Genomic DNA, 20,836 nt, shown 5'->3' on the forward strand with positions numbered 1-20,836 from the left:
TAGAAAGTCTGGGATTTAATCACATTTAACTTACAGGAAGCACTTATACAACCTTCTGATACTACTTTTGGATGTAGCTGTATTGAACTGTCATGAGAACAAGAGTTATTATTCAAAAGGCTCATCCTCTAGATTAGCACAATGTATTATGCAATTTGCCAAGATGTCAGGCATGAGTAAGAAATTACTCGCTCTTGTTCTGACAGAAATATTTTCAAGCACTCTGGATTACCTTCTGGGCCTCAAGTGTTCAGAGAATCCCAACACTTGTCAAGAGATCCGTGCCAATTCAAATTATCCTGTTAGCCTGTTTTTGTGACATAGCAGGAGGTCTCAGTTTGGGCAGGAGGAGGGAAAACATATTTGTGTTCTACATGTCTGATGAGCATTTCTTCTGGACAATTCTATAATGTAGACTTTCTTATCTTTATCCCATTCCCCTTGTTTTTCTTCCCTCTCTCACCCTGGATCATGTAACTCATTCCCTAGCAAATTTCCAGTACTAAGGCTTATTGAACCCCTACTCTGTATCAGGTTTTGTACTTGGAAAGTCACACACGTACATTTATTTAATACTTTAAACACCTCTAAGTAAATGATATTGTTCCCATTTTATAGATGGAAGAAATTATTACTGAGAAAGGATATTAACTTGATCAAAATAATGAAACTAGTCAATGTTAGAGCTGTAATTTGAATCTATGTCTTCTAATTCCAAGCCAGTGGTATTTCCTTTATGTTACACTGCTCTTCCATCATTGAAAACAAAAACTTGGAAGTTAAGCACTTGGACTTTTTTTTTTTTTTTTTTTTTTTTTGCGGTACGCGGGCCTCTCACTGTTGTGGCCTCTCCCCTCTCGGAGCACAGGCTCTGGATGCGCAGGCTCAGCGGCCATGGCTCACGGGCCCAGCCACTCCGCGGCACGTGGGATCCTTCCGGACCGGGGCACGAACCCATGTCCCCCGCATCGGCAGGCGGACTCCCAACCACTGCGCCACCAGGGAAGCCTGCACTTGGACTTTTGAAGTAAATGAATTCCAGAGCATATCTGAATTCAACTCGATAGAAATGTCATTTGATGAAAGGATTGATATACACAGACCATAGAGTATGGTACTAAATTCAAGTCTTTTTGTTTCACGTCAATTAAGAAGTTTCAGTGAAAAGAACTGTACGAAGTCTGAACCTGAGAGACCATACTCAACTCCCCAGGGGACAATGACACAAAATAAAAAACTTACCTTTACCAACTGGTACCCATGCTAACATGGTCTTAGAAATCCATGTTATGATGGAGCCTCTCAGGTAAAACAGTATTTCCCCCAGTTATAAATTTATTTTAATGGGGAAAGAAATACATTTGTAGTTGTAACACCTACTATTGAGCTCTTGCTCTGACTCTTAAAAGCTATGTAGTTTTGGCTAATCTCAGCATCTCTAAGCCACTGTTTAGAGTTCCCTGTAAAATGGGCATTTATAACACTAGCCAGGCCAATCCTCCTATCCACATTCAATGCTAGATTATACACTCTTTGGATTAGGGACTGTGTTTCTGTGTGTCTAGAAGAGTACTTGGCACAATGGAGGGATCAATTCTTCATTGAATTTATGAAGTTAGGGTAAGTTAATGAATATGAAAGTAACTTGGAAACTATAAAGAGAGTTCAAAGTAATTAGTTTTTTAAATAAACTACTTATTTTAGGATAGTTTTAGATTTTCTAAAAAAAACTGTGAAGATAGTACATAGAGTTCTCATATACCTCCACCTAGTTTCTTCTACATTTATTACAATTAATGAGCCAATACATTATTATTAACTAAAGTACGCATTTTATTAACATTTTCTTAGTTGTTATGTAATGTCCTTTTTCTTGTTCCTTGTTCTAGGATCTCACCCCATGGTACTGCATAACATTTAGCCATTATGACTCTTTAGACTCCTTTTGACGGTGACAGTTCTCAGACTTTGCTTATTTTTGATGACCTTGCCAGCTTTAGGAAGGACTGGGTGAGTATTTTGCAGAATGTCCCTCATCCGGGATTTGTTATAATTAGATTGCGGTTATGCGTTTCGGGGGAAGACTGAAGAGGTGAAGTGTCATCTTCATCACCTCATAGCAAGGGTACGTACTATCGGCACAACTCATCCCTGTTGGTGTTAACCTCGACCACCTGGCTGATGTAGTGTTTATCAGGTTTTACCACTGGAAAGTTACTCTTTTTTATCCCCTTTCCATACCGTGTTCTTCGGAAGGAAGTCACTACGAGCAGCCCATACTTAAGTAGTTGGGTGTTACGTTCCATGTCCTTGAGGGTGGAGTATTGACATAAGTTATTTGGAATTCTTCTTCATGGGAGATTTGTCTACTCACCCCCACTTATTTATTTATTCAATCATTTATTTATATCAACATAGACTATGGATATTTATTTTATACTTTGGGCTATGATCCAGTACTATTTTATTGTGTTGCTCAAATGTAATTGTAAATTTTGCTATTAATATTATTACCAAGAAAAATCTATAGTGGACTAGTATTCTGCTGAATTTTATTTGGTAGCCAGAAAGCTGATGGTGAAGTTCAAGATTTGTGTCTATTTTGTTCATTTCTGTACCTAGTGCATGGCTCATGTGCCTTATTAATACTTTTTGAATTCATATCTGAAATACAGTACTGAGTTACAGCTGTCACTGATTATAAAGATCATGGGTAAAGAGATTTGTTGTTGCAGGATTTATATCCAGGATCACAAATGTTTGGTAGCCACTGAAACAACTTGCAAATGTATCGCTGGACTCCTGAATGTCCTTTCCTGCCCACACCACACTCTCTCATAATTGCAGCTGGAGCAGAAAATGTTACTCTCAGTGAACACCCACTGTGGGTACCATAGAGAAACATCACATGTAACACTGAGAAGGTTCATATATTCTATGAAATTCTCTGTTAACATACAATGACCAGTATGGTTCTCCCCAGCTAGGCTCCAAAGTGGAGTGCAATCACATGGTTGAAATAGCAAGAAGCCTGTGAGAAGAAAGCAAAGTCCTGCTTCTTATCTGCCTTCAAAGCTCCCTTCATCTATCACTTAGAAGCACTCAGTTTGAGTTTGGAGTGGGCGCCTTTGACTGTGTGCCCTGCTATGCTCTGTTAGAGAACGAATCTTGAAGTTCCAACCAGTGCCCGTAGAACAACACAGGCATCAGGTTAAGCGGACTCCATCCCTCTCGTGCTGCTCCACATGGATATCTGTCCACAGTCAGGGACAAGTCCAAGTGTTGGCTTTAATTTATAGTGTCTGGCGGTTTCTACTGCTGGGCTCTTAGCCAGAGCCAAGCTCTCTCCCTCTGTCTGTCTTTATCCATCTCATTCCTCAGTTAATATTTTGAAGTATTCTTCATGAATCCCTAATATGCCTTTTGGAACTTGACTATGATCCTTCCAACATCTGTACCACATTATTTCTAAATCATGATTTTGCCAAATTCTAGTTCTTTCTGGAGCAGAAAAATATGGAGTTGAGTTCTAATTGCATCATTCTTGGGGCAGTCATTAAAACTCTGTGAGCTAATGTCCTTATCTGCATGGAAGATAAAATAATACCTACTTGAACAAGATGGTATGGTGAGGATTAGAATTGATTATATAAAAGGTATTAGCCTACTGCCGGGGCTAAGTAAGTGGTAAATATTTGTTTATCTACAGGTGCACAGGGGGCTTCCCTGGTGGCGCAGTGGTTGAGAGTCCGCCTGCCGATGCAGCGGATATGGGTTCGTGCCCCGGTCCGTGAAGATCCCACTATGCCGCGGAGCAGCTGGGTCCATGAGCTATGGCCGCTGGGCCTGTGCGTCCGGAGCCTGTGCTCCGCAATGGGAGAGGCCACAACAGTGAGAGGCCCGCGTACTGCAAAAAAAAAAAAAAAGGTGCACAGGGAACTCTTCTCATAGAATAAATGAAATAATACACTAATAAGAAAACCAAGTGGGAAAATGTATTAGAAAATGATTCTGAAGGAATTATACATATCCCTCATTGATGGGAGGTTGAGCAGGTTATTGTGCTGATTGGGTCAGTTTGTATTTATTACTTGAATGCCATTTGTCTGATCATGGCTGGGAACAGTCCAATTAATGAATTCTCTGGGACAGAGGAAAACTGAAGGAGTTGAGACCAGGAACTCAGCTCACCCCCAAATATGGGTCAATAATGGGAATAATGGATTTGATTTTGGAGTTCACCTTAAACCCTGAAATGAATGGAAACAGGCAGCAGAGGCATTGGGGTGGGGGTAGCGGTTGTGTTCAAGGACAGACAGTGAGCCAAAAAACCAAATCTGGGACTCAGGGATATATAAAGGAATACAGAATACAAGGGAAGGAGCTAGGCAAAGTCAAGAACCAAATCTAGTGGTGGTGGGACTGGTCAGGTGACCAAGAGCAGAACTGGAGTCTTGGTATAAAAAGGATTGACTAAGGATTTGCTTTAATTCTAGCCAGTTTCTAAAATAAGCTATCATTTTTAGGGGGTGTATTTTATCAGTTTCCTTTTTCCATACCACTGCATCTGCAAACCTACTCTATTGGCTTGTTTTTCTCCTGCTCTTGAATGAAATTTAAATAGGTTCCGTGGCTTCCATGCTAGTTCTAAAGTGTAACATGAAGAGTCTTAATTTTTAAGATAATAAGCTGTCCGATCTAACCTAATGTTAGAATTTCAAACCTTCCTTCAATTTAAAACTTCTACACTCCATGCCAACCCACCTGTTGGGCTCAGCTCTGGCTAGTGACCTGCAGTGGAGGAGAGGGCATGGTTAGCTGCTTCTCCATCTTTTCCCAAGACTGCTTGGCTGCTTTCTGCTCTCATTCATAATTCTGTATCGAAGGCTGGAAGGGAAGGGAAGGGCTGCAGCACGGAGGAGAAAAGGAGAGGGAGCTTTGGATAAGTATACTTTCATCCATCACTTACGCCTTCCAGGATGTCAGCTACCTAATCATTCTTTCTCGATTGGTGCTTCAGTGAGTATTTGGACGTGTTCTCCTCCTCTGGGGGTCTCTCCAGCAGTTCTCTTGGTGTAGGCAATTCCTCCACAGGCTGGCTGCTCTGTACTGTACCTGGGATCAACATATCCCCCTGGGAGTTTACAGGCTGTTCGAGCCCTGCTCCTGTCATAGGGTCCACATCAGTCACATTGTTAGGGAAGTGTAGACAGCTCCAACGGAAGCCCATTTTACTGCAGACTGTGTATCCCTGGCCAGCCTCCCACATTTAGACTTTGATTTTTCTGGAGATCTGTTGCTAAGTCTTAGAGTGGCTCCTTTGAAATCACCCTCATACGGCTTGAGACGGGCAGTGGCAGTGAAGTCTGGCAACAATCTCACAACTCTCCTCTAAGGAAATCATCTCCATGGCTCTTGAAACCAACTTTATCACACGCTTCCCCTTTATATACCCTGGAGATGAGCTCTGGGCTCAGCATCACAAAATTGGAGTCAGAGTCTCTCGGCAGCTCATGCATAGATGGTCAGGTGCTTATTGCTCATGGTGTCTGGAGGTTGGCCAGCGTTCCCAGACCACAAGAAAAGTCACATCTAACATCTGGTTACCCAACCAGAAGCCTCTCTAAAGAATTTTCTTCTTGTGCTGCAGTCTTAGCTGCTGTTCTTGCATTTCCCTGTGGGGATGTTCAAGGGGCTTCACCGCTTCTCACAGTCTAAACTTCTTCTAAGAAGTCGCTACAGCTTCATGGTTAAAAGTACATGGTTTACTTTGAACATTCAGTTAATAAAACTCTGCCCTTTATTTCTTGATACAAACTGTTTAGATCTCTCTGTGCCATACTTTCAACATTTTTGAATGGCATGATACTTAATGGATTTTTGTGAAGATTAAACGAAACACTGGTTGTAAAGTACTGACCACAGTTCTTTGGAAAATTTGACTTCATGAAATAGATCAGCCTGTTTAAAGGAAGGCTCTTTTTGTGAGGATCTAGGAAGAATTAAAGCAGGGTTCATTTTATGTACTGGAGGTTTTGGTTCAAGAGTACCCTTCTCTAGTAGAACAGAAGCAAAGTCATATTGATATATGTATGGTTCAGATAGTATGTTCTGGTGAAAAATCAAAATAAAGCAGAGATATTTTGACAAATAAGCTTGCTTTATGATATATATATATATATGATATATATACATATATATAAAATTATATAATACAATTATATATAATACTACAACCAAATATATATGGTTTTAAATGATCAAATCTTGTCTCTCTACATTTGATGAAGTGTTTGAGGCAATGATAACTAAATGCTGCAAGGCTGCCCCTCTGGGACCTAGTAGGAAATTATCCTGGGAAAACATGGCCTGTGGTTAAATGCATCTGAGTTGAGAGACTGAGAGAAAAGCTTCAGTGTTCATATTTTCATCACAGTTGCTGTACCAACTGTACTTTTTCTTCAGATTCAGTCTTTATCTCATTTTTAAGAATATTCTATGAGATTTTGCTAAATAGACTGCACAGTTTCACATAATTTCTAAAGAGGCCCCATCAATAAACCCCGTCACCGTAACTTTAATAGTTATGAATGTGGCTTAATAAACTCCATTTTAGGAAGGCTTGCATGCCCAATAGCCCTCTGTACCCTCTTCTCTGTTACCAGCAGATACACCTAAAATAACCTGGCATGGACTTTCGAGTTCTTTTTTAAGAATCCAATTCTCAGCATTCATTATTTTTACTCTCTAGTTTTTGAGGTATTAGTCTAAATGTATGGAAACCAGTTGCATTTAAGAATGGTCTAAAAGACCATTCATTAGACCTGAAGGAGTATTTAGGCACCCACCTATGATCCAGTTGAGAAATTATATAGCTAAAAGGTTAGAATAGAGCTAATGGATCCAAATCAGTTCTTTGAGTGTGGAAACATTGACTATGGAGTTCAATTTGGTATATTACTGTAATCTGTAAGAAAGAATTAACGTAGTAAAATTGGTCCAAAATATTTTTTTAACAGATACATTTTGAGTTACCACCTTCCTTCTTATGAACGGGATTTTCTTAATGGGCAACACCAGTGCTCTAAAAGGAACGCTTAATGGTAGAGACAACTGTGGGACTGAATTCACATTTACATGTGCATGTGATCCAGGCTTTCAACTAAATATTGCAACCCTAGCTTATCCTGTAATATGGTTGAATTCCAATCCTTCTGAGTTATTTAAAACCAGGTAGTTGAAACACTTCTGTTTTTTCAATATTTTCTCTTGACATTAGTTATTTTCTATGAGAGGTCCAGAGATAGTCCTAGAAAAGACAGAGCCTGGAACAAACTACATCTTTGCTCCCTTTCACAACCTCCCTCATAGTATAAACTTGTCTTATACAGGGGCAAGTGGTTAAAACTTTCTTCAGAATCTGAAAAACAGGGAAGAAGTCCAAAAACATGAAGGCTGAGAGAAGTAGAAATCAGGAGAGGAATTCTCATCACTTTTTCTGTGATGGGTATGTGGAAGGGTGAGTTATAGAGTGGATGGATGGATAGATCTGCCTTTCTCCACATCCTCAAGTCTACCCTAACAGGTCAGGTAACATTTAGGATGTGTCCTCTTATCAAAGAGCCTGGACATAACTATTCTAATTAATCAGAAAAACAAAAGGAGCATAACCGTCCTTGGGGAAAAAAAACAAAAGACCTGTCTAAGTTTGAAGTCCTATTTGGCTATTTAGTGACTGTGTGAGCTGTGAGAAAATTCCTCAATATCTCTGAACTTCAATTTCATCCAATATAAAACAGGTACATTAATACATACTCAACATGGTTTTGCTAGAATTCAATGAGAAAATACATACTAGAACTTTACAGATAAAGAGTGAATATTTAGACACATCACATGTTATGTTCTTCACTTCACAGGAGGTTTCTTAAATATAAAAAATACAGTGTAAGTTTCAAAGACAGGGCTAGCTGTCTAGCCCTGTTCAATACCTACCAAAGATGTTAGAAAAATCTACAGGCTCTGATATCTTCTGTGCAAATTTGGCTGAACCAAAAAAGTTCGTCCAGACCTGAAGGCTATCTAAGAGTCAAATAAATTCACTCATTCAAAAAATAAGTATTGATGGACTACTCTGTGCTAGATACTATGCTAAGTTCTGTGCAGTTAATTTTTGCCTGGGGAAAGGTAAACTTAAATATGGGATTTATTCTGTCACAGTTGTTTAAATGATACCAATGAAGACAAGTAGTTCCAGAATTAGAGCTTTGTTTGCACTTCCAAATTAAATATGTGATGCAGCCAGGTATTAAAAAACAGGGATTGGTGGGGACTGTGGCACACTGGAGAGCTCAAATCCAACCCAAAAAGAGTCAAGTTCAAATTTACTAGAAATAAGCTGTCCTTCCCAAATAAAAAGATGGCAGCATGTTGAACTGGCCTGATGGTTCTGAGTTTACGGTTCTCTCTTATACGGTCAGTTATAGACTCTGTTTATGATAGAAAGGAATTTGCAAATTCTAACATGCTATAACATTCTGGAGTTTCTGTTTTGTTTTGCTTTGTTTTTAACTGTTCTCTCTAACATTGATAGATGGCAGAGGTAGCTGAAGATAAGAACTATGTGAGTCACCTCTTTTCAAGTCCTACTTCAGATCAGAGAAGAGAGAAGCAAGGAACAGGTCTGTCTCTAATTGAGGCTAGCAGAATTATACTCTTTTTGATAAAACTCATCAGAAACACAGTAGGGCACCTGCTCTCAGCCACAACATTGGGCCCCCTTGGAAGTAATATAAGGAAACAAATGATAAGTCACTTTTCTGGCCTGAATAACAGCAACATAGGATGGCCACCAGCAGCTACTAAGAACCCACACACTGTGGGCTGTACTAGTTCCCGTGAAAAGCATGTCAAGCACCTTGGTGGACAAAATATTCATTTGGAACCATTTCCTTAGAGGAAAAAATAAGCAGAATTTAATTTCTTGGAGGGGAAGAGATTTTGTGCTAGTTGATAATAGCATAGACAGAGCTAGTAAAGACAAACATGTACATAAACATCAAGGTAATTCAAGGGGTAAATGCATATAATGGGCTGATCAGAGATAGTACACATATTTCTTGGTTTAGGTAAAGTTTCCTACGAGAGGCAGGAATGAGAGAGTATTAGCACAATTCTGCTTGTCATGTTAATAAGATTCTAAAACAACTCAACTTTTTTGATACATTGTGTTTCTATGAAGAAATAGTATGTTTGTGAGTTATATTGCACATTGAGACCAATGTACACCCTGGACCACATACCCTTTCTTGTGTGCCAGGGCTCAGTTTCTCAATGACTTTTGGGAATTTCCACCTAGATATCCTGAAGATATCTCGAATTCTATACTCTAAAACAGAAACTGACATACTTGTCCAAAATCTTATCTCTCACACCTCCTATTCCAGTTAATGTCATTTGTATATTTATCCAGTCTCCCAAGCTACAAACCTTAAACTTAGTCACAGTTTTTTTTCCCTTTTCCACATGCATCTAATTGGTCATAAACGTTTACTTCATTGTTACAATTATTATTATTATTATTATTTTTTGCGGTACGCGGGCCTCTCACTGTTGTGGCCTCTCCCGTTGCAGAGCACAGGCTCCGGACGCGCAGGCTCAGCGGCCATGGCTCACGGGCGCAGCCGCTCCGCGGCATGTGGGATCTTTCCAAACCGAGGTACAAACCTGTGTCCGCTGCATCGGCAGGCGGACTCGCAACCACTGCGCCACCAAGAAAGCCCGAAAGATTGCGTTTTTAAAGACTATTTGCGTAGTCAATATGGAGACATGATGGTGACGTTTTAAATGAGACTATGCAGGGTTATGCAGATTCAAACTGGTGAAAGAATTTTTCTCAAAAGGTATTAATTTAAAGATGGATAGGGCTTCCCTGGTGGCCATGTGAATGCCATGTGAAAGTCTGTGTGTTTTCAATATGGGAGTTTTCCTGGAAAACAAGTCTACAGAACCCCTGACTGTCATATTATTTTGCATTATGTGTTCTATCATTATAAAGGGTTAGCTTTTAAATGGCTTCAAAAACAAATATTGGACATTAAACCTAAGTAAATGAGCTGTGGATCAAGAAAGAGTGCGCAATTTCCTTTATTTTCAAATAGAATTATTTTTTTTCTTATATTCTGCTCCAGAGTACATTTTGAAGGACTGAACTTAGATTTTATTTATAGTTTAATTTTGAACTTTTAATCAAACATCTCCAACAGTAAGATTATACAATGATAGAATCATCTGCCTCTGGAGGTACTGAGTTCCCATCATTATAGAACTTGAAGGACAAGATTGAATTTTCAGCACAGCAGATGTGGTGGTGCAGAATCCTGGTACATAGTGCTCATAAAAAGTAATGGTAAAAATGATGGCAGTGATGGTGATAGCAGTAATATATAGTATTTATCATTATTATTATAGTTAATAATGGGATGATTATATATTTATTATTATAAATAATAATGAGATAGTGTATTGTAAATTCAAACATACGATAGATGGCCAGATTGCATGTAAATTAGGAATATTTCCACACCTTAGATTTACCGGTTCCCTAAGATTTATATCTTTAAATTCTTCTTTCTAGATTACTTTAAATCAATGTTAATTTATGAAGCACTTTAAATAAACTCTTATATTCTAAACAGAGGAATTATCTTTTAAACTAATGTTAATAAATATTATACACAGAACTAGTGCTGCAGTCATTCTGTAAGCGTCAGATTGTCCCATATATCAAGGCTTTGACCTAACTTGAGGAGTGATGGGACAAATTATTTTCCTGGTGCTGTTTGCTGTTCCAGCAATAGGATTGAATTGACTTTGTTCACTATACAATTTGGGTATATAGTCTCAGCATGGGACCCAGGAGGGACCCAGAGGTTTGTAAATATTTTCTTTTAAGGGTATAGATTACTTATTTACATTCTTTCTAACTTGAGGTAAAAGCCACTATTATAAAAGGATTGTGGCACATTAAGAAATGAGCTTCTCAGTTCCAGCAATGCCTGACCCTGACCTGACACTGTCAGCTGCTAAGGGAAAGTATACAATAGATGCTGTATCTGCCCTTGCTCCTAGGGGCCACCTTGTTCCTAATACGTCCTTTGGGAATTTTATTGTATTGGGAATTTAATTTTACTTAGAGTGGAATGTGTATGTGGCCTCTAGCCACGAATCAATCTATCTATCCTCTACCTACCATATATATATTAGTTTTTAGTTATAAACCCTATTTTATTTTATTATTTTAAAAGTATTATTCTGAGAAAGGGAGTATAGGCTATGTCCAAGGGGATCCAGGAAACAAAACAAAAAAAGAATCAAGAAATCTTGAATGAGACAAAATTTAAAGATCAAGGAACATACAATTTAGCTTCAAATCGGGGCCTCCTTGCTTCTCTTTCAATTATTAAATAGAATTTGAACTGAACCTTCAGAAATTTCTTTGTATTGTTGCAATCTTTTCAAATCTGTTGTCATTCCTGTTCCTAAAATCCCACAGTGTTAAGTTATTCTAGCACTTTGGGACTCAGTCTCTAGAAGAAGCAAAGTTGTCTGAGGACTTCAAAATATTTAAACCCATAGAGATCTGTTATATGTATATTCTTTAAAATAATGTGGTATTGGGGAATTTTAACTTAATTGCTCTATCTTAAAACACAAAAAATAGCATAATATCTTTTTCAGAATAGTACAATAAGAATAGAGGGCTCTCTGCTAGAGAGCATGAAATCAAAAGCATCACATTTTATATTAAAACCCCTAAAAATCTAGTCATTTCCAAAAACCATTTCTGGCAAACCTTTATTGCTTAATTATTCATTAAGGTCTTTGTGTAGTAGATAAACTTCTGAAGCAGAAATTTTAAAATATGATTTAATAGGAAGAGTTAGCAGAGTATCTGAGAATTTCTGTTTTTTATTATAAACCTTTATTTGACTTTTTGTCTGTCCAATGTTTTAAATTGAAAAATAGCACGATGGGAAATCAGTAGCTCAGAGTTATAGGAAAGAGAGAGGCACTTTGTGGTGTGCATCCTATAAAACATAGGTTCTTGGTACTTACTTTTTGCATTGTGCTCTAGCTGTTTCCTACTTTTAGTCTCCTCCTCCTTTTAGTTCAATGATAAGGCATCCCTAAACATAGGGCAAAGTCCTCATTCATCTCCCAGCATGAGATTCTCCTTGCTTGTTGTAAGATCCCGTTTGCCTGGCTTATTGCTGCATATGGGCAATTTAAATGGCAGCTCAATGGCAACTGTCTAACACATTGATGGGATTATGGAGGAAATGAATCCAGCCCTGTGTGCAGTCTGGGACATGGCACTGTATCAGTACCGGCTCATTGATTTGTGGACTGCCATTAGAATAACAAACAATAGAAATTACACTATGAGAAAAACTAGATTTACACTATGAGAAAAAATATGCACTGCATATATTCCTTTCTTGGTAGAAATGTTCCAGCACTGATGAAAAAATCTTCTTAACTATCTTTTCATTTCACAGTTGATAATGTGACTTGAGATAATCACCTAAAACTTGAATTGTGGATCATAATAGTTGTGACTGGATTTCTGTTAACTATTGTTGAATATAACTCTGGTCTTTAAAAAAACAAACAAAACTCAATCAATACTGAAGAAGAATTGCCAAACATTATCCAGACTCCCATTATGATTTTTATGAGCATATCACCGGTGGCCAAGTTGTTTTTAAAAGTTATTTTTCTTTGCCCCAGTGGTCTACAGAGTTTGAGATGTCTCTCATTAGTGATAAATCCATTTTGACCTTGTGCAAAGTTAGTGCCGAAGCATAAAGTAGAGCTCCATGTTTCAAAGTCTATCCTTTGCTCAACAACACAACCACAAAATATATTGCAAATGACAAACTATATGAAATGAAAGTGTCAATAGTTGTCTGGCCATTTTCATTCCAGTCTAGATGGTACAAAACACAGAAATTCATTATTATTGCAGAGAACTCAATTTTTTTAGAAGACCTTCAGGGAACCAAGGTCATGGTATGATTTAAACTGCGTGTATGTGTATCACGGTTTCAACTCATTTAAAAGAAGCTTTGTCTACACGACCTTAGTCAGAAAATAAAAAATTAGAAATTAACAAATGTGCTTCATTTCTCTTTTTTAGGAATTACAACGAAGATCTAACAAGCTGTTCACTGAGTCTAAAACTGTCCCTCAGCAGAGAAACCACTTTTATCAGCAATTATTTTGTTTTAAATGTATCGGTTTATTAAGCTTATCTTATTTAAGAATTAAAATTCTACTGCAGATATTAGCAGGGTATAATTTGATTTTTGCAAACATATTTTGTCAGAGTTAATTGTAGAAATTGATTTTGCAGATAAACCAGTACAAAAGAGAAGCTTCGAGGGACACTAGCAATTAACGCTTCATGTTCCTCTTTATTTTAATACTGTACTTTGAAACCCCATTTTGTTAAAATTAAGCTATTTTCTTTTTGCTCAGAGTAGTGTGGGTAGACTAAAGTTGTAATTTTTGAAGCGTGATGAGATCATTTTTGTTTAGAAAATATGTGAATTAAAAATAGCAAATATTGGGCTTCCCTGGTGGCGCAGTGGTTGAGAGTCCGCCTGCCGATGCAGGGGACATGGGTTCGTGCCCCAGTCCGGGAAGATCCCATATGCCGCGGAGCGGCTGGGCCTGTGAGCCATGGCTGCTGGGCCTGCACGTCCGGAGCCTGTGCTCCGCAACGGGAGAGGCCACAACAGTGAGAGGCCCACGTACTGCAAAAAAAAAGAAAAAAAAAAAAAAAAGCAAATATTCTGCAGCCACCTAAAAGCTAATTTTTCACAAGCTCTTCATTAGGTACATGTTTTAAACTAGGATTTTAATAGCTAGGATTGAAGTTATGATAGGGGGAAAAAAACCAGTGAATTTCATTTACAGACTAATTTTGTGTGTGTGTGTGTGTCTGTGTGTGTGTGTGTGTTTTCTTATGGCCCTATGACTTTCTTCTGCTAACCATAGGACATAATTTGTCTTGGTAGTCATCGTTCACTTTTTACTAGGTCTAGAATAAGAACATGTTGTGCGTGATTGAGCAATGCTATTATTCTAAAGCAATAAATAAGTTTCAATATGCTACTTACAGTCTGTTTCTACAACTCACATTAATAAAAGGCTGAAGAAGCACAAGGATATTATGAAGTGCTTTGCCATGTAGAATTGCAAATTCAATGTCAAATTTTAATATTTAAAGTTGCTAAACTTTATATATTTAGAACTTGGAGCTTGCTTATACTTTAATAATTAAGTTAAATTTAGGACTAGCTGTAGCTCTATTTTTCAATAGCACAGAGAAACAGTTTACAAAAAAAGAAAAACTTAGTTTTAGTCTTACTAGTCTTACTAATGTTTTTATCACATTTCATTTGAGAAGGGCATGGTGGGAAATTTGTTGGTTATTTCTCAGAAGATGTCTTTGAGGTAGGTGGGGAGGTAAATACTACTTTTTTTGTAAATGGAGAAATGTAGTTTAGCTGACTTTCCAAAGCTCCTTTGGAAGCAGAAGTGCACAGGGCATGAAGCTTGAGTTCCTGACGCATCTACCTTGTAAACAGCACATCTCCACACTCATCAGTCTGCTCACCTTTCACACCAGCTAAGCAGTGAGAACCTTGGTTTCTCAACTGACAAAGGGCCGAGAAGTTCTGCACTGCCGGGTCTCAAGAAGAAGTTTCTAGGACGTTCCCCACCCCCATACTTCTGCCCTTGATCTGCTTACTCTTTTCTTCACACTCATACCATTTGCCTTTGACAAGGGAGAGAAAACCTGTTTGGAAAGGGATTTTAGACACATCAGCACTGATAGCTGTCAATAGTGATAGAGTTTCAGAGTTACCCATTTGCTTATTTCTTAGCATGGGTTTTCAACTAAATAGAAAACGTTGTCTGGGTAGTCATATCTATGTAGTCTGACAAATTCAGCCCACTCTATTATTTATTATTATTAGTAGTAGTAGTAATTATCCCGGAATAATTCTGTTGTTCTCTTTTCCCTTTATATCTCTATGTACTAAGTAAGAGTGAACGAGCTAAATGGAAGCTACAGGTTCTTACTCCCTGAGGACCAGATAGTAACCAGGTAAAGAGTGAGGTTCATCTACCTTCAGGTCCCGTTTGAGTCAGGTAATTTTGCCTCAGAGAATAGGAACTTATGGTTCTTAATTTGGAACTTTTATGGAAATAATTTCAGTTAAAAATAACAGAAGGAAAACAAAGTAAGGTGCTCATGAAATTTAGGTTAATAGTTCAATTAAAAATATACATTTAATTGCAGAGACCTTTAAAAATAAGTACAGGGGGCTTCCCTGGTGGTGCAGTGGTTAAGAGTCCACCTGCCAATGCAGGGGACACGGGTTTGTGCCCCGGTCCAGGAAGATCCCACATGCCACGGAGCGGCTGGGCCCGTGAGCCATGGCCGCTGAGTCTGCGCGTCCGGAGCCTGTGCTCCGCAACGGGAGAGGCCACAACAGTGGGAGGCACGCGTACCAAAAAAAAAAAAAAAAAAAAAAAAAAAAAGTACATATTTTTGAGTTAGTTTATTCATTGGTCATTGGTCCCAAGGTAGTTCTATTGTTCAGTGGTTTAGAGAGCCAGGTTCCTTCTCACGCTATCTTAAAATCCCTTGGGGCTTAATTTGTTGTGCTCTCTCCATGGGTACCATTTTTCCCTATTGATGCTGCCCTTATACTTGGTTGTCATCTCTTTGAGCATCTCTTGTATGCATTTTAGAAAAAATTTGTTAAGTCTCTGAGTACCTTACAAATCAGGTTTTACTATTACTAGCAGGATTTGTTGCACCTAGTAAAAAGTCTAGTTATTTCCTAATCTTCTCTTTTAAAACCAAGCTACTGATGCTGTTTCTCCCTTAACTGTTACACATCTTACTGCTCTTTATTTGGCTGAGACGCCCTTGCACTAATTATTTCGGTTTTCCATTCTTGGCTTGTTTTCTGGCTCTGTTCCGGGAGTTACTTACATTCCTCTCAATTGGGTGGTAGTATTTGGACTTACAGGTGGTGCCCCCAGAAGGAGGGGCCTTAGGAAACAAAGCAAAATACCTCTTGGTGGCACTTGAGGGCTCTTCTGTTTTGGGGAAATAACTGTACATCAAAACGCGCAATGACAGAAGTTCCATCACTGCACATAATCCACTGCACATTATATGGGGTTTCATAAATATTTAGCTATATCTAGAAGACGAGAAATGTTACTCATTCTTTCAAAATTCCACCGATTTTCTGCCTGTGGTAAGCAAAACAGTCTGAGACATGTTTTTTTGTGGGGATTTATGTATGTGTGTATGTTCTTTTTTCTTATGGTTACAACACTCTACTTTTGCTTCGAGGATCTTTCTTTCCTGACCACCTAGAGTGTGGGTAAAACTGCAATCAAGGACACTGGTGTGTCTGTGTGGCCAGTGGGCTTGGAGAGCTTCCCGGAGGACACAACTGACTCAGTGTTTTTCAAAGCTGGTGAGCATAGGTGATAGGATGTCAATAAAAGGGTTTCTCTCCTCAGGCTCCATGGGCTCAGATCTTTTCAGGATTTTCTCCCTAAATCCACCCTGCCTCTCTTGTCTGCCGTTTGTTGGTGAGCCAATGCTTCAGATCTGGTTGCTGCCCTCTACTTGTCTCCTGTGTTTAACTCTTCTCAGTGTTCCTTGTAAGCTTGTGCTTGTCCGCAATTCAACTGTAGTCCCCATTTTCACTCTGCTCCAGAGTCAGTGTTAACTGCCAGTGTATCAGCTGGGCCAGCCCATCCTCTAGTCCCTTGCTTTTTCAAGATAGGTGGTCAGTGCAGGTTATAGTTGAAGAAGAAGGAGCTAGCCAGTTAGAAGTGAAGAGGGGGCCATATTCTGGTTCTTGGAAATGATTTAACCTATTGAATGAGTTCCATATGTTGAACTCCTTTTTTCTGTTTAAAAATTCTCTCTGGACACATGTTTCTCTTCTGGTGTTATGGACTCTGAAGTAAGAACCACAGGGTCACACAAACCTAGGGAACATTGCTTAGTTCCTTCCGACTCATGACTGTGCTGTCACTGCATAATTAATCAAAGGTTGCCCAGTCAACATTCTCTCTTGCCTACTTTGGATACAACACAATCTGACACTTATTAAACGTACTACAAAGAAAAAGGTGTTCTTTGTTTTTTATTGGTCTACCTATAATTCTTTGCACACTATCAAAGACACCTTAATCATATCTCAATCAACAGCTATGCCTTTGATACATATTGTTTTTTTAATGTTTTCTAATTCATTTTATACTTTATTTTTCCTTTATAGTAAAAGGATTTTTCAATGAGTCAACCTATCGACTATTTTGAAAGAACACTTGTGGTAGTTTATTCTTTCTTTTGATCTGTCCAGCCTTTCTTTGGGGAACCACTTTCTTCTTTTATCAGTCCCTGTAGTTCTACTCAGGTTGACACCACCTTTAGCAGCTGGGGTCCAAAATGAGCCAGGTTTGGCTATCAGGGCATCAACTTTCCATTAGCCACAGTGATTGGTTCAGGGATAGGCATATGACAAAAACCAAGCAGATCAGTGTAAATCTGAGGGATTTGGCTTGAGTTTCTAGAGCAAGTCCCACTCCTTTCCAGTTGGTGTTTGCTAAGCTGGTAGGCTATCAGCCTGAAGCTTCTGGTCATCACCTTAGCCATGCCATGCAGTAAACCTAAGAATAAAGCTCACACGTAGAAGAGCAGAGATGTAAGACCTAGAGGGAGAAGTAACTCAAGGACAAAATTTGAGGTCACAATTCAGCTAAGTTTGAAGCCTTATCACTTCCCCATCCCCAGATTTGTAGGCCAATATTTTATTAAGCTAGTAGACAAAAAGAAAATATCATTAACTTTATTGGAGAGGCAATCCAAGAAATTGAGTAAGTATTGCTTCTCCCAAAGAAATGTAGTGTGGGTTTTTTTTTTTTCCTTTCAATTTTTTCTGCTGATTGTCTATAGTCTTTTAATTTAATGGGGAAATCACTACACCTTCTTTATATAGTATTTAGTGCTAGGTTTTCAAATATGTGACATAGAAAAAATACTATAATCCAGGACTGCCACCTGCTCAACATGATTTTCATATCTTTTCACTCAGATTCTCACCTGTGTGTGAGATCTTCCTGACTGTAGCAAAGAGGGTTTCCATCCTCTTATGATAAAGAGAAGAAATTTAGAAGCAAAGAATGTTCCAGATCTGTTGCAGGTTCATGAGACCTTGCTCTGTTGTGCTGTTTTAAGTCATATTATATATTTATTAATGTGAATATATACCATAGGAATCTTCCATCATAATATCCATGCATATCCTGGGTTTATTTACTTATTGTATGATTTTAGGAGTGTGATAAAGGAGTGTTCGCACAAGTGTATAACTCCTTGCCAGCTCTGCCTCAGTATCTAATATTCTAACAAGAGAGGGTCATTCTAGTGGGTTGGAACTCTCTGTCTTCTGCTGTGTCCTAGGAAACATGCAAGGATAGCTGTAATAAATGAACTCACTATTCAGCCATCAATATGGCTTGGATTAATATATGAGATTATTTTTCTACCAGTGTAGAGAGAACCTGATTTTGAGAGGGAGGTCAAAAGACAGGTAGGTTTTGAAAGCGTCAGAGCACCAATTTTATTTTAAGTGGCATAACTGTGTTTCAATGAGTTCAGGACAGAACATCTTGAAAGAGGAAGCTGCTGGGGAGTAGAAGAACTGAAGTTGGACTTTTAAAATTTAGTTTAAATTTTTTGATATGATCTGCCACATACCCATTGTATGACCTTGGGAATATACATAACATTACTGAATCTCAGTTTCTTAATTTATAAAGTGTAAATAACCAGAGTTGTGGTGTGAGGATTAAGGGAGAGCACACTACATCTGGCATATGTAAGCATCTAGGAATTACTGAGAAAAAAAGAAAGAAAGCAAAATTGTACATTACAAAAAGCAAGGCTCATGGAGCTACGTAAAACAGAATTCATGTCCAGCCCCTACTAGCTGAGTGACCTTAGATTTGGGCTTCGGTTTCCACATTTGACTAATGAAGAATGTAACCTTTACCATGAAGGGTTATTGTAATGATCAAATGAGGTGATACACATTTAGCCTCTGGCACAGCGTCTACTTCTTGGTATGACTCCCGCTGAAGCTGAGTCAACTTGAATTCCACTGGAAACCCAGAGCACAAGTGGCTTTTTTTAAAAATCAAAATGTAAATTTCAACTGTCTTCCAGTAATACTGTTAAAGTGAAATTGTGTAGGAAGTAATCAACTATGTGTCTGTGCCTGTGACCCCCTACCATTAATCAGTACATACTTAAATTTACAAAATTGAGTTTATTTGGTTGCCAGGCAACCTGCCTTACACAAGATGTAATTCCAGACAACTTTTTCATTTTGTGTTTTCGCTACCTTGTTTTTGTTTGATCTACTGAAACGTAATGCTAAGTCATACCACTCAGAAGTCACTTTTTTTTTTTTTTTTTTTGCGGTACGCGGGCCTCTCACTATGTGGCCTCTCCCGTTGTGGAGCACAGGCTCTGGATGCAGGCTCAGCGGCCATGGCTCACGGGCCCAGCCGCTCCGCGGCATGTGGGATCTTCCCGGACCGGGGCACGAAACCGTGTCCCCTGCATCGGCAGGCGGACTCTCAACCACTGCACCACCAGGGAAGCCCCAGAAGTCACTTTTAAGAAAAGAATATTCCTTGATTTCTATTTAAGTTAACTCCAAGTTGACACATGGACTTGAAAGGTGGTTTGGAATTCCAAGCACATCTGCCCATTGAAACAATATTAGCCATGGTGATTAGGTCTCCAGGTCAGCCAGAAGGAAAATAAATAAATAAATTAATGCAACTCACAAGGTCCCTGAGCTGTAGGATTAATAGTAGTAGTCTGAAGGCTGCATTCTAGAAAGAAAGGACCTTGACCCTTGGAGGCAGGGTCAGCTCAGGAACATTTTTAGAACAAGCGAAGTTTGTATTTAGCCCTTTCACATTTTCCATTCAGCACTCCTCAAGACTGCTTAATCTTTCTTTTCCCAGGCCTCATACCACACTACCTTTTAATAAAATACTCCATATAATTCTACTAAATTTCCATCCGCTCTCTGTCCCTCCCACTAAAGCCATCATGCTTTAGATTAACTCAACTTTCCTTCATCTCCAACTCCAACTCATTCCCTCAGTGCCACTATTTCCAACTAGGGAGAATCAAGAGGTTCTTTACGTCTTTAGAGGACAATTATTCTCCCAAATTAACACCTAATAAGTGGAATTTTAGAACATATAAAGATAAAGGCAAAACAAAAGACAGGCTGTGTGTCTCTGTGTGCAGATCTTCTGCCTAAGGTCATTCAGGTTCAAGGTTGGGGGGACCAGAGGAGTTACAAGTCGGGGATGAAATCCAGTCTCCATTCTCTTGGCCAAGACTTGCACCCAAGTGCTGAGTGACTTCAGATAGGAGACACCTTTTTCTAATTTGTTTGAAGGCGTGGGAAGGTCTAGCAGTGGCCCTATGTGTGGGCAAGCTAATTTGGGACAAAAGATAGACTGTCCGGAGGTCAGCTCCGTACTGGAGAGCATAACCTGGAGGTGCCACTTCCGCTTTAACCAGCTAGTTTCCAATTTATAAAATCTTTAAATGTTCAAATTTCTTTTCCCCTCTGGAATGGATTCTTGGCAGCATAGCACTGAGAGAAAACATGATGAAGATCATGTGTCGGTCTAT

General features: G+C 38.9%; 1 protein-coding gene across 6 annotated transcripts in view; it reads right to left on the reverse strand.

Moving 5' to 3' along the window:
* The window catches only part of EMC2 (ER membrane protein complex subunit 2), a 617,592-nt gene that overhangs the window by 82,371 nt on the left and 514,385 nt on the right, over positions 1 to 20,836 (reverse strand). The window lies entirely within an intron of this gene.

This window comes from Stenella coeruleoalba (assembly GCF_951394435.1).
Source record: "Stenella coeruleoalba genome assembly, chromosome: 17".
Lineage (NCBI taxonomy): Eukaryota > Metazoa > Chordata > Mammalia > Artiodactyla > Delphinidae > Stenella > Stenella coeruleoalba.